This window comes from Pteropus alecto, unplaced genomic scaffold (genome assembly GCF_000325575.1).
Source record: "Pteropus alecto unplaced genomic scaffold, ASM32557v1 scaffold68, whole genome shotgun sequence".
NCBI classification, from domain to species: domain Eukaryota; kingdom Metazoa; phylum Chordata; class Mammalia; order Chiroptera; family Pteropodidae; genus Pteropus; species Pteropus alecto.
The window spans coordinates 5,235,612-5,250,224 of record NW_006441386.1 but is presented as its reverse complement, the minus strand read 5'-3'; the positions used below and the strand labels follow the sequence as shown (position 1 = coordinate 5,250,224).

Sequence of the window (14,613 nt, the reverse complement as noted above, 5' to 3'; positions counted from 1 at the left end):
AGATAGAAGGGATCAATTGTCAATAGTTTCCTCCTTACCAAATACTTAGACAGCATCTGTCTATTAAAAGATTTAACACATAGAGTGTCTTTTATTCCCTTTCTCAAAAGATTCCATTACAGCAGGTAAATTCTTTGCATTTACTCATTAATTCATTTTCATCTATTAAACATGCATTTATTGTGCATTGGGTACTAGATTAAATTGCACCCCCCCCCCGACTGCATGTTAAAAAGATAGCAGTGCTCTACCTCCAGAGTCAGCCAAGCAAAGCAGAACCCGGCCCCATTAAGACAATGAGATCCCCCTATGGGCTGCAACTTTACAATAAAACCTAATTTGTTTAATCTTTGCAACAGCCCTACAAGGTGGGCTCATTACTATCTCTAGTTTGCAGACGTGGAAGCTAAGGCACAGAGGATAGGTCACATCAAGAGTGGCAGAGCAGAAATTTGAACTCAGGCCCTTTGGAAACAGTCTGTGCTCTTAAATATTGCACTATATCCCCCATGAGTAGTGGTTGAGTAGAGGAGATTTTTCACATAGAGGAATAATAGAACCCCTAGAGACAGGCTATGAATTGCCCTGCTGTTAGTACTTTATCAAAGTCTTTGATAGCAGAAATAATTGCTGGAGGCCCAGGAATTGAGTATACATATGCATATGTGCAGGTGTGAATGCTCACACACACACACACACACGTGTACATATATATACTTATACTCACACAGACACAGACACACACATACACGTGACAAAAGGACATAGCTCAAGAAGTCACAAAAACAAGAATTAATGACACTGTTGTGCAGAACAGACACAGATTTCTCTCTAATCATTCAACTAAAAAATTCTTTTTTAGAAATCATTGTGAAACTACTTCCCAACTGAGGCTACATTTCACTAATGCAACAGGAAGCTGATTGACTGAATATGTTCTGAGAACCACCGTTTAGCTGGATGCTGTGCTGGGCTCTTTCACAGACATTATAATACCTAAATGTCCACGACGCTTTACTCTGAGGACTGTTATCCACCCCATCTTACAGTTGGAGAGACTGAGGCTCAGGAAGATCTTTCTAGATCATATAGATCAGCTAGCAAGAAACAGACACAGGATGCAAACACATGCCTCCTGTGTCCCAGTCCATGCCTTTCCAGAATAATGCAGATATTCTTTCCCATGTGTGCTCTGTCGACAATTATTTTATTTTGACAAAATGTCTCTTTAGCATTAATCTGCTGGGATTCACATGAGTGTCAAGAGCAGACCAATCACCCAATTCCCTTTCTAAGAACCTGAACTGCTATTGGACAAGGTCCCAAAGCTCTGTCTTTGGCCCTTGTTTCCCCTGCTAGTGAAGAACTCCACGTGGGCCCTGCTCATGCCTCCTATAGCCTCTCTATGGAGTCTGTTTGCTCTGATCTTCCCCTTTCCCCCACCTCTTTCAGAAGCATGTTTAAGGCTGCCAGTCATGTTGTCCTCCACTTATCTCTCCCGAGGATGGAACAAGACAATATAATCACTCCCTGTGCATCTGTCAGGTAGATGCTGCATAGGAAGCATATGTGAGGTTGTTTTTAAATTCTGATCAAAGTGATTGAAACAGATGTACCTTGTGGGTCTTATTAAATGACAAGGAAAATTACTCATCAGATATCTGACTTGCCCCATGAATTCTTTGTATGCAGACGATGCTGCCTTTCCCCCCTTAAATAAATAAATGTTTAGTTTTCTGATCAATAGTTAAGATTGGGCTACCTGAAGAAGAATGCATTTAATCCCAAACGTAATGGCAATGGTCTATTGAGATGCTCTCCTGATACAGAGTTTAAAAGTAATTGTTCCCTTCAAGAGAGAAATATTATCTGATTCTCATTTATCCACTTATTTATTCATTTATTCAATAAATATTGACTGGGCACCTATCATGTCATGTGGCAGGTCCAGTGTTAGGTGCTAAGAATGTTCTAGTGATGGACCTGACATGATCCCTGCTTCCAGGTAGCCTACAGCCTGGGATGGGGGAAGAAATGCACAATTATAGTAGAAGTTCAATAGATGATAGACTACTCATTCAAGTAATGTTTATAAATACGTGGCGGGGGCGGGGGGGGGATAGCTTTTAAAATGGCTTCAATGCTTGCTACTTCCTGACATCCATGCCCATGTGCAATCTCTGCCCTTTGGGTATGGGCTGGACCTGTTGACTCACTTCTAATAAATAGACAAAGCGATGGGATGTCACTTCTAAGATTAAGTTACTGTTATGGGTTAAATTGTGTCCTCCCTCCAAAAGATATATTGACGTATTAACCCTCAGTACTGTAGAATGGGACTGTACTTGGAAATAGGGTCTTTGTACACATAGCAAGTTAAGCTGAGGTTATTAGAGTGGTCTCTAATCCAATATGACTAGTGTCCTTATAAAAAGGGAAAATATAGACAGAGACAAACCACGGAGAATGCCAAGGTGAAGGCAGAGATAGGGATGATGCATCAATGAGTTGAGGAGTGCAAAAAATTGTCAGCACACCAACAGAAGCTAGAGAAGAGGCAGGGAACAGATTCTTTCACAGGCCTCAGAAGAAATCAATCTTGCTGACACCTTGCTCTTGACCTTCCAGCCTCCAGGACTGTGAGACCATACATTTCTGTTGTTTAAGCCCTCCAGTATGTGGTATTTGTTATGGCAGCCTGAGCAGACTAATATAATTACAAAAAGGCTGTAATTTCTGTCTCACTTCCACTCTATCTGGTCCCTCTTGCTTGTTTAGATGAAGTCAGCTGCCTTACTGTGAACTGTACCATGGGGAGGCCCATGTGGCAAGGAACTGCAGGTTGCCTCTGGGCTAATAGCCAGGGGGAAAATGAAGGGGAAACTGAAGTCCTCCACTCAACAGTCTTTAAGGAACTGAATCCTGCCAACAATCAAGGAGTGAGCTTTGAAGAAAATTCTTCCCCAGCTAACAGCTTGGCTATAGTCTTCTGAGAGACCCTAAAGCAGAGAAATCAGCCTAAATTCTTGACTCACAGAACCTGAGGTGGTAAATGTTGTTTTAAGCTAATAAACTTTGGGCAATTCGTTACGCAGCACTAAATAGCTGATACCATCTGTAAAATAGACTAGATACTGTCCTAAGCCCCAGGGCAATGCAGGTGACACAGTTCTGGCCTTCTGAAAAGGCTTTTGGTAAAAGGAGCTTGGGCTCTGATCTCTGGTTGTTCTGGGTTCAAATTCTAGCTCTGCTGTTCACTTGTTCTGCTGTGTCTATAGGTTACCTTACTTTGGCTTCTTCATCTATTAAAAAAGGAAAAGTAATGTCCTGGAAAGATTGTTAATTTTCGTAAAGACTTTAAAGAGTTTATTTCAATTAATATTTGAGTGTCTATAGTCAGGCACTTGGGGGATAATGGGGTGACAGAGGTGACTTACGCAGAGTGTACTTCTGCTCTTGTGGAATTTACCTAGTAGAAAGAGCTGGAAAATGAACAAGTCAGCAGGAGCTTCAGGGAGCGCTATTTCCTGTGCAAGAAAGGAGAGGAAGCCATCTCATTTTACATAGTTCTTTGAGACAAAAGGTTGGGGAAGGCCTCTCTGAGATGACATTTGACCAGAGACTGGAAAGAACTAGCCAGTTAAAGGTCATGGGGAAGAATGTGCCAAGCACAGTCCAGGTGACCGGTGGTGGGTGTGGGCCAGGATGAATGGATTTGGAATGTATGGTGAAGGTAAGACCAAATGATTTCCTGATGGCTTAGGTCTGTCCTCCTGGGTTGGAGGATAAGGGAAGAACTGAATAGGACTTTTAGTTTTGAATTATGAGCAATCAGGTGGATGGTGATGCCATTTGCTGAAGCAGGAAGTATGGGGACTTAGCAAGTTTGGGGAGGGGACATGGGAGTTTGGGTTTGGATGCAGAAAGTTGTAGATGGCCATTAGATATGTGGAGAAACTAGGAGGGCTGTGGGCAAGTCAGTCTGGCCTGGGTTGAAGATCCATCCTTTGGAATTTTCAGATTGCAGGTGATGCGTTAAAGCCAAATGTGTGTATCTGGGGAGTGAGGATTATAGACATGAGGCAGTACAGCTGACTGAGCTTGGAGCACTTAGCAGAAGTGAAGGACAGAGGGAGGCCTCCCAGTAAGGTGGGAGGGGAACTAGAGTGGGTCAAGTAAAAGTTTTGAGTTGGAAGGAGCAATCCTGTATGCCCTGGTGAGGCTGAGGACTGCCAGTTCCTGGACTCAGAGACACCAGGAAAGGTTGGAAATATTGTAGTGAGCCAGGCATAATTCTAGACAATCCTGTGTTCAAAATCTATGCATATGGCTTGTTTAGTGCAGGATGTGCGTGTGTGTCAAGGTGAATGAGTGGGGTATGAGAGTAGGAAGAATACTCTGGCAGAGAGAAATACGATGCAAAGGCACAGGGGGTGTGACAGAAAATGTTCAGAAACTGGCCACCATCTGGCTTTTTAGGGTCCAGCAAATTCTAAGGGGTGTGGTGTGGGGTGGGAGGTAGTAATAAAGTTGAGATTGTTGGTCTTTACCCTCTGTCCATAAGAGGGCTTGAAGTGTGTGTGTGTGTGTGTGTGTGTGTGTGTGTGTGTGTGTGATGGTGGAGTTTATGATTTAGAAAACAATTGCCAGTAAATTGTTAAAATTCAGATTTCTTGGCCCCATCTGCAGAGATTCTAGGTCATAGATTGAGCGAGTGGCTTGGAAATCTGCATTCAAACAAGCATCTGTACTGCTCTCTGCCCTGCCCTTGGCTGCTAGGCCTCTGCCAGAGAGCTGCCATGATGTAGTTGAACCTCTGCCTTTGGATCAGGCCCATTTACTCAGTGTGCTGTGCCAGGCAAGGGGATTATTTTCTGAGCTTGTTCTACAAAATGGGTGTAATAGTACCATGTTTTAAAAATTTTTTACACTTTTTCAACAAATACTTATTATTAGTTAAGCCATGATTCAGGATCCTGGGATGGGTTGTACCCAGGTCCCTGTTTACCTCCCTGGGAGAAGGATAGAGGAAAGAGGAGAGGCAGGGTGGAGCCAGTTCAGATCTTTCCAGGAAATGTGCCTTCTGTCCAATGGTCGTCCCAGGCTGACACCCAGGACATGAGACAGAGGGACTTGTACATATGCTGCTATTATTTGCACATGGAGATATCACCCCCCTTTAGCAGTCATCGTCTTCTCACAGCTGTGGAAGTCCAGGTAGTTCTGCCAGCAGTTCCTGGTCTGGTTCTGGTTGGGCAAGTGGTTGTCAAAAGGGGCAGTCTAGTAGCTCTTGATTTTGCTTTCGATGTCTCCTGCCATATTACTGACTCCTAAAGACTCCCCTGAAGCAGCTCGCAGCTCAATGTGACCGTATCAGGGCTATTGTGAGTGTTTAAATGAAATAATATGTGCAAGTCATGAGAAGAATGTTTGTAGCTTTCCAACGCATTATCCAATCTCCTCTTCTATATATATATTTATATTGGTTAGACATCTATATAGTTCATAAAATGATCTCCCCAATTGTACCCTCCCTCCCCTGAACCTCCACCTAGCCAATGTATGAATGCTAACTGCATTTCCTATGCTGTGCTCCCCATCCTCGTGACCACCCATCAGCTACTAATTTGTACTGCTTTAGCCCTTCAACCCATTCTCCCAGCTCCCCAAAACTCCCTCCCCTCTGTCCAACACCATGTTGTCCACTATATTTGTGAGTCTGTTTTTGATTAGTTTGTTCTTTTTATTCCTTAGATTTCACATATAAGTGAAATCATATAGTGTTTATCTTTCTCTGACTTAAATACCTTCTAGGTCCATCAAAGCAGTATCTTTTTCCATTCCCTTCCTTTTCATATGTAGGGGTCTTGTTTTCTTATCCTTTCAGCCAATGTAGTTGTTACCAGTCTTTATTGCTGTTTTTGATACACATTTTTTCGTTTTAAAGAAGTTCCTCCAACATTTCCTGTAATTCTGGCTTGATGGTGATAAATTCCTTTAGTTTACTTTTGTCTGTGAAGCTTTTTATCTATCCTTCAACTCTGAATGATAGCTTTGCTGAATAAAGTATCCTTGGTTGTAGATCCTGGGTCTTCATTCTGACGAATATTTTTTGCCAAGCCCTTCTGTTCTGCATAGTTTCTTTTGAAAAATCAGCTGCCAGTCTTATGGGTGTTCCTTTATAAGTAACTATCTGTTTTTCTCTTGCTACTTTTAATATTTTTTCTTTGTATTTAACCTTTGACATTTTAATTATGAAGTGTCTTGATGTGGGCCTCTTTGGATCCCTGATTTTTGAAATTCTCTGAGCTTCCTGGGGTTTTATGTCCATTTTCTTCACCAGGTTAGGGAAGTTTTCCATCATTTCTTCAAACAGCTGTTCAATATCTTGATTTTCTTTAGGTACGCCGATCAGACAAATATTTGGACCCTTAATAGTGTCCCATATGCTCCTTAAATGATTTTTATAGTCTTGGCATCTTTTTCTTGTCATTCTGATTGAGTGTCCTTGGCTTTCCCATCCTCTAGATAGGGCATTTGATCTTTTTCTTTATTCACTTTGTTTATTCTTTTGTTTTTTCCATTTAATATACTTCTCATCTCAGATAATGTGTTCTTGTTCCCTTTTATAATTTCTATTTCCATTTTTATGTTTTTTTTTATCTCTTTGTTGGAGTTCTCAAAAGATCATTGAGCATCTTTATAACTAGTGTTTTAAACTCTGCATCTGTTAGATTACTTGACTCCATTATATCTGGATCTCTGTTCTGTTCTCTCATATGGTTTCTGCTTCTTTGTCTTCCCATTTTGGCTGCCTTTCCATGTCTGTTTCTATGTTCTAAGCAAAGCTTTTAAGTCTCCCGGTCTTATTAGTGTGGATTTGTGAAGTAGGTGTCCAGTGGTACAGTCCTGAGAAGAGTTCAGCTGCAGGCCAAATTTATCCCCAGCCTGTACCCCTCCGGGGCTGACTGTTAAGATTCAGCAAGCAATCCACAGATGCTGTGCTTAGAGTTGCCTCAAAAGGTCACACCAGAAACTGGGGCCAGCTGCCTCCAGTGTGAGTCTAGGCACTGCTCAGCAAGGAACACCTGACTCGGTGAGGATATACTTGGATGTGGCTTGGGTGGGGCCAAGAGTTGGTTAGGTGGGGTTTCAGGGAATCTTCTGGGTGGAGTGATCTCTGTCATCCAGTTTGATGATGTCATGGCTATGGAGGTGCTGTGTTTGTATATTGGTAGTGGAGAGGGCTCAACAGGGAACAATGGATACTGCTGGCATTTCTGTACAGAGTGAGTCTCATCTAGGCCCTCACTCCAATAATGTCTCCTTGTAAGTCCTTGATGCTCCCTGCGTGCAGCCAAATCAGCATTGGTGCTCAGAGCGAGCAAGTCTGTCACTGTGAAAATCTGCTCATGGACATGGCCCCTTTAAGGGGCTTCTGCTGTTGCTGCTGCCTCGGTCTATGTCTCACTCAGGCACTCAAGACAGGCAGTCCTGCGTCCTCGCCCCATCATACCTTCTGCTGTTGCAAGGTGATTTCCTGGACTTCTCCCTAGTTGTATGGCTTGCTCATCTAGATCCCAGGCGATTTTTCCTTGCTGCTGCTCCTTATTACTGTCACAACTTTGATTTGGTTGCCAGAGTGATGAACAGAGCCTCTATCATCTACGCCATTTTTTTCCTCCCCCTTCTTCTTCCTATATTTTTAAAGGCAGTTCTTGCTTGGCTTAAAACTATTTCTCAATCTCCCTTGAGATGGGATAGCCAATGAGATTGAAGCAGAAGTCATTCAGTAGTGATTTGAAAAAGCTCCTTAAAGGACCCTATCGCCTTCCCTTCCCACCCCATATCCTCTTCCTTCTTGTCTGAAACATGAATGTGAATAGCTGAGCCCTGCACCCATTTCTGACTACGGTGGTGGCCTTGAGGATAAAAGTCACTCATTAAAAATGCTGGGACAAGAACATTGGAGAAGTCTGAGTATTGATGATTTTATGGAGTTTCTACAATGGTCTTAGACTGCCTTCCTTCAGACTCATTTTATAAGAGAAAAACAAAATCTCGGTCTTGTTGTCAAAGCACAGTTATTTCAGGTCTCCATTATGGACATAGCCAGAAAAAACTTAAAGCGCAAACACTTTTCCCAGTTCCTGACCCTTTGTAAACATTTACCCAATAGTACCAATTATGGTTGTTATGATAGTGGTTATGACAATGTTGACATGGTCAGCTTGGAACCAGCGAAAGCCCTGGTGTTGATTATCCCAACTTAGAGTCTGTGGTTTAGCTTCAGGGACACAAACTTAAATAACAATCATCAAGGTTTCCTTTACTTTCTCATTGTGGTGCTTCCCACTCTCCCTTATCCTAACCCCGACAAGTTCCTTTACTCCGACAGTATCATCAGCTCCATTTTGCAGATGAGAAAACTGAAGTTCAGGGAAGTGAAGTTACCATTCATCCATCCTCTAGCTAATGGTGAAATGACACATTGAACTGAGGACCAACTGTGTTCTTGAGGCTGTGGTGATACGCAGAGTTGGAAAGGGAAGAATGCCCGTTTTGGAGCTTGACAGATCTGTGTGTTCATTTGGTACTGCAGCTTACTAGTTGTGTGATGTTGAGTAGTGACTTCGTTTTTTTAAGCCTTAGTTTCTCATCTGTAGAATTGGGTCAATAAACACAGCATAGATGACTAGGTAATATGAGCCTAGGACAGGAGCTGACATGTAGTAGGCACTCAGTCAAAGGTGGTCTATACCTTTTTGTCTTCTCATCAGGATTTCAGGAAACTACAGATTTTTCACTTGGATATATTACCTATGGGTGGAGCGACCTTCAAATGGTCACAGCCTGTCATTCTAAACCGATGAGAAAAGCTGTAGAAGGCTCAAAGTCCTCCTTCTCTATCTAGTGTGGCCAGAAATCCTTAGAGGCAGCTGCCCAAATACTCTTTTTCCTAAAGTGTTAATGTCTTTTCCTAGGAAACTGCTTTAGAGTCCTGCCTTCCTGCTGGGAGGTGTCATTTGCAGGAATGGTTGATTTGACAATAGATACACTAAGAAGGGCATCTCTAAATTCTGTGCATACAGCCTGGGTCCCTATCACTCATGTCCCCAGGAGCTCCCACTGATTCCCTAACCCAGATGGATGGCACCGAGGAGAGAGAGAGAGAAATCTTTGAAGTAGAAGTCACTTGGACTAATGGAATAATTACTCCACAGAACCATTTGTGAAGTAATTATGGACTATTGTTAGAATGCTCCCATTGTTTTTTTTTTTTTTTTTTAGTAATGAGACTTTGCTTGGAATGATTATGGGTGTGGAGAAGCAATAATATGTGTGTGCATTTCAAGAGGAGAGAAATACCCTTCATGCCCCCTCCTCTCAAAGTGACCCCCTCCTTTCTCATCTCCCCGATACAAAACCAGAAACTCGCCCTGAAGCCACATGGACCGCAAATGTGCATCACTGTGTTCTTTGCCCTACTTGCAAGGTTTCTGGTATTAAAATACAATTTTGTGAAATACTGGTTGTAGAATAATTTGCTGAGAAATGCATTTCTCCTAAGGATGGAAAGATCTTGAGGTAACATGGTTAACGTAATGAATCCCTGGGGTCTTCTAAGTGTAGTTCTCGAGCAGCTCTCATCAGCACTTCATGCCTGACCTGGGTCTCCTTCTTGCCCCACCAGCCTCCTAGGACATCTGTGGGGTCCATCCCTCAGCATGGATCCTGCCACCTGCTTTTGCCCAACCCACTGCCTCTGCTTGAGAGGGGCTATGGAAAGTTAATTGAGATAAATACCATATTAGTTCTCTATTAGGGTAAATGAGGTATGTAGGAAAACAGTAACAGAACATTCGTCCCTGCCAGCACTTAACACATTAATTATGTCCAGATGAGAACCCAAAAGCCTGCCCCAGAGATGAATGGAAGGGGAAGGCTGAGGGCCAGATTGCTCTTTCTAAAAAGAAATTCAATCTGAAGGTACAGATGATGAAGGAGAGGGCAGTGTGGAGGAGCTGAGTCTTGATGGAAGGGACCGGATCCACTGGGGTCCTCCCCAGTGTTGATCCATGTATCCCAGAGGAAACCGAAGGAATTGTCCAGGTAGCCTGGCACAAGCACAGAGCCAATAACAATTGTGAATAATTATAACTACCATTTGCCAAGCTTCTAGAAAGGACAAGCCCTTCAGGTACATGCTCATTTAACCCTCATTTCATGAACAGAGGGAACGAGTTTGTCTAAGGACTCTTAAAACAGAACTTCCCTTTGGGGAGGAACTTCAAGCTTATGCTTGCATGACAAAAGTCTGATGCCCTAGGGTCATGCCCTGAGGTCTTGCTGAACCTAGGGTCCTGGGAGGTATGGGGTTTGGAAGGTGGAGGGAGCTTGCAAATTCCCAGCCAGGATGTCTTAGTCTGGGCTGTTACAATAAAATACCACAGTCTGGGTGGCTGCTAAACAACAGAAATCTGTTTCTTACAGTTCTGGAGCTGGAAGTCCAAGATCAGGGTGCCAGCCTGGCTGGGCGAGGGCTATCTTCCAGGTCTCAAGTTTCTTATTGCATCCTCACATGGCAGAAGGGACAGGGAGCTCTGTGGGATCTCTTTCATAATAGCTCTGATCCCATTGACAAAGGCTCTACCCTCATGACTTAAACCCTTCCCAAAGGCTCCACCTCCTAATACCTTCACATGGGGCATTGGGATTTCAACATATCCCTTTGTGGGGGCACACATATTTAGCCCATAGCACAGATCTTTGTGGACACCATCCTTTGGCTCTGTCTGGGGCTCTGTGGCCAGATGGTCCACCAGCCACAGACACAGACTCTTATCAGAGCAAGGCAGTCATTTTCCATGAACGCAGAAGGTATGTGTGGGAGCCATTTCAGATCCTGCCACCAGTCATGAACTTACTCTGAGTCACAGGTGATTCTACTAGAGGAGACAGCTATGCCAATATCTGATTTCTGGGTAGCTGGGGTGACAGTGTCATAGCATATGAATTAAGCATGTCTCTGGTCTTATGGGACCTAAGGTTCAAATCCACTCAGCTGGGAGACCTTGTACAAGATCACCTCCAAGATTCAATTTCTTATCTGTAAAATGGGTATAGTAACCGTATCTAATAGAGTTTTAGGAGATTAATGAGACAGTCCAAGTAATACACTTGGCACAGTGATCAAACACATTATGTTCACAAACATTAGCGGCTATTCTAAGTACAAAAATATTCTTGAGAGCTGGGTCTCTGAAGACCCACCTAAGTTCAACTCTTGGCTCTTCTATTTAGCAGTTGTATGATCTTGAGCTAGTCACTAGTTCCCCAAGGCTCAGTTTTCTCATCTATAAATGGGGTTAATAGGTGTACCTACTTTAGAGAGTTAAGAAGGTTATCTGTTAATCCATTTAATGTACTCAGCATAGTGCCTGGCACATGGTATATTTATTATTTACCTCTGTATTCAGTTGTGAGTTTATCTACAGGTAAAGGAGGTACCTGCCTTTCAGTGCTAAAACTGGAAGGAGTTTAGACCTATTTAAGGCCAGCTGGACAGTGACTAGTTTGAGGAAGGGCATAGATTGTCTGGGCTCCAAAGCTGGGGTCATTCACTGCCCAGAGCTGCCTTCTTGAGCCAGCAGTTAGGAGATCTCTTCTGAAAAGAGTGACATCCTATTTAGGAGCATGGCTGCTGTGTGTGGGGCTCCAATGGCAGCTTCTTTAGGACAGAGGGGTTGCTTGTCTCATCTTTGTGTCACTCGCTCAGACCAAACCTTGGAACACTGTAACATCAACACCTCAGTGAATTGCTGAGTTGATCATAACACGAGACAAACGTGAACATCTAAGATGGTGTGTAATTAAGTCTCAACTAGTATGGTACATATAATTTGAACAGAGAGTCCAAAGTCAGCTTCTGGAACAGAATGTATGTGTTATAGGTTAGAGGGCAATGGAAGGCCTCGAGAAAGGGAAGGAGTTTTAACTCAATGCAGTGGATTATAGAGAGATGCAGACAGTTTCAGAGGTGTAATGACCTCTGGGAGTATCTTAAGAAGTTGACCTGGTGGCTGTGCAAGATGAATTGAGAGTGTGAACTAGGGAGTGAGGACAGGAAACAGCCATGTTCACTTGACACCAGAGGCCTGAGAGTGTGGAGCTGAACACAGCCACCCTCAGCCTTTTATCTGATTCAAGCCTCTTGGGAGATTATGTGCTCTGCCTTGTGTTGCCAAGCGGTACAGTCACTTAACCATGACCTACAGATTAAGTCACCTATTGTGTTGAGTAATAAGTCATTCTCAGAGGCTTTTGTGAAAGGAAATAGAATATTTATGCAGGTCCTAGGGAACCCGAGGACACCTTGGAAGCAGGAGATGGCTTTGAAGTGGAGTCAAGTGAAATCCTTAAGCCTCTGTGTCTGTGGATCAGTTCACGAATCGATTTTGAGGGCAGAATATTTTCAGTGCAAAGAAACTTTCAGCGAGAAGCCTTGAACAATAAGCCTGTCTGGAGCACAGAGACTTTTTCTCAGTCTCATTAGTCAGGGCATTGTGCACAGGGCAAAGAAAAAATAAAGTGATCAGCAGGCAGGAGACCTAGTCTGAAGGCCTGTTGGTCACAATCCCACTGTGTGGCCATGAAGAACATGGGGAAGCCAGAACCAACAGATAATGAAGCCCATGTTAGACTTTCTTGTGACAGCTTATTTAACCTTAAAATACCCTGGGAAACAACTTTTGATGAGGAAAGCATGGCTCAGAGAGGGAAATTCACTGGCTGGTTGTCACACTGTGGTGATTCCTTTCAGTGAAGAGCTTGTTGCCTAGCTTCTGGGGGAGCCATCAGCCCCTTCGGGGACTGCCTTGATGAGGAGAGCCTCTGAGGCCAAAGTCATACCCTCCTGGAGACCCCCACCCAGTGACTGATCAGTATGAGAATATAAGGGCCAAGCCATCTCCATCTTACTGAGGACAATTCTGAAAAGTCATTCCAGCTTCAGATGGTCTGCCGAGGTTGTCAATGAGCCTGATAGCAGCTAAACTCCTCCCCAGATGCCGTTGCTTCCCTCCTTGCCCTTCACAGGTATGGAAGGGAACCCCCTTAAAAAATATCCTATATACTACACTACATCTCAGAATCTGCTTCCTGGAAAAGCCAGCTTGTGACATGTGATGAGAAAATGCTGAAGCCTGGAGTTAGTCATTCCCTCTCTGGGCCTCAGTTGCTTCATCTTAAAAATGCAAAATGGTGTACTAGATCTGAGGTTCTCAAAGGGTTGTCCGTAGAACCCTGAGGGTGCCCAAGATGCTGTCAGGATGTCCATGAAGACAAAACTATTTTCACAATATTATTATTTATTTGCCATTGTTGCTGAGTTGCCATTTGCACTAATGTTGCAAAAACAATGATGGCTTGGTGGTGGGATCAAACCACTAGTCTCGTCTCATTTTTTATCCATGTACTTGAAATTTACAAAAAAAAATATACTAGTGCCATTTAAGAACGTTCTTGATTAAGCAGTAAAAATTAATGCTTTTCTTAACTCTTAACCCTTGACCATACTTCTTTCTACTATTCCGAGTGACCAGACGGACAGTACATACACTAAAGTACAGTGGTTTCCTTGTGAAAAAACACCTGTATGATTGTTCGAGTTGTAAGCTGAATTAACTGCCTTTTTTTTTTTCACAGAATACCATTTCTGCTTGAAAGAACAGTTGACAGAGAAGCCATGGCATACATTTTCTCAAAAATGAACAAAGTAAGGCTGTCACTTCAAGCAAAACAACTCACACAATTTGTTATAAATGGTAAAATTCAAGCTTTTAAGTGACTATTAGAATTTTGAGAAACTTTATCTGACATCGTACTTGACAGCTTCCCAATATTGTAGGTTGGACTTTTCTGATGAAATTGGAGGTGACATTAACTAACATGATTTTTTTAATATTGTGTAATTTTATAGTGTGTCAACATTTAGAAAGACCTGCATAACTTAGTGAGCTTACATCTAAATTAGCAGTCTCTGTCTATGGCTATGCCACCCTGAACGTGCCTGATCTCTTCTGATCTCGGAAGCTAAGCAGGGTCGGGCCTGGTTAGTAATTAGATGGGAGACCACTTAGAAATACCAGGTGCTATAGGCTTAAACATCAATCAATCAATCAATCAATCAATCAATCAGCGGTTTTAAATCTTTCTGGCACCAGGGACTGGTGCTCCTATGAGAATCTAATAGTCTGAGGTGGAGCTGAGGTGGTGATGCTAGCACTGGGGAGTGGCTGCAAATACAGATGAAGCTTCGCTCGCTCACCTACCGCTTACCTCCTGCTATGCCGCCCGGTTGCTAACAGGCCATGGACTGGCACCAGTCTGCGGCCCGAGGGTTGAGGACCCCTGTTCTAAATGACCGAAGCAGAATATTAACAAACTCCTGTTCCAATAAAAGATCCATTCAAAGTGCAAGATACGTCAATGGGTTTTAAAGTAAGAGAGTATTACAAGTTCATTCCCATGTTTCAGATCCCACGGTGTATGCAACCTTTTAAAAACAACCTCCTGCTGCATTTTGGTGTCGTATCCAAGAAGAATATCCAC

The 14,613-nt window shown here is 43.1% G+C and overlaps 2 pseudogenes; one reads left to right on the top strand and one right to left on the bottom strand.

The window, feature by feature from the left end:
* Positions 1 to 5,057: 5,057 nt before the first annotated feature.
* On the bottom strand, positions 5,058 to 5,319 carry LOC102885359 (annotated as a pseudogene).
* An 8,724-nt stretch (positions 5,320 to 14,043) lies between these two features.
* LOC112485307 lies at positions 14,044 to 14,162 on the top strand (annotated as a pseudogene).
* The last annotated feature ends 451 nt before the right edge of the window (positions 14,163 to 14,613 follow it).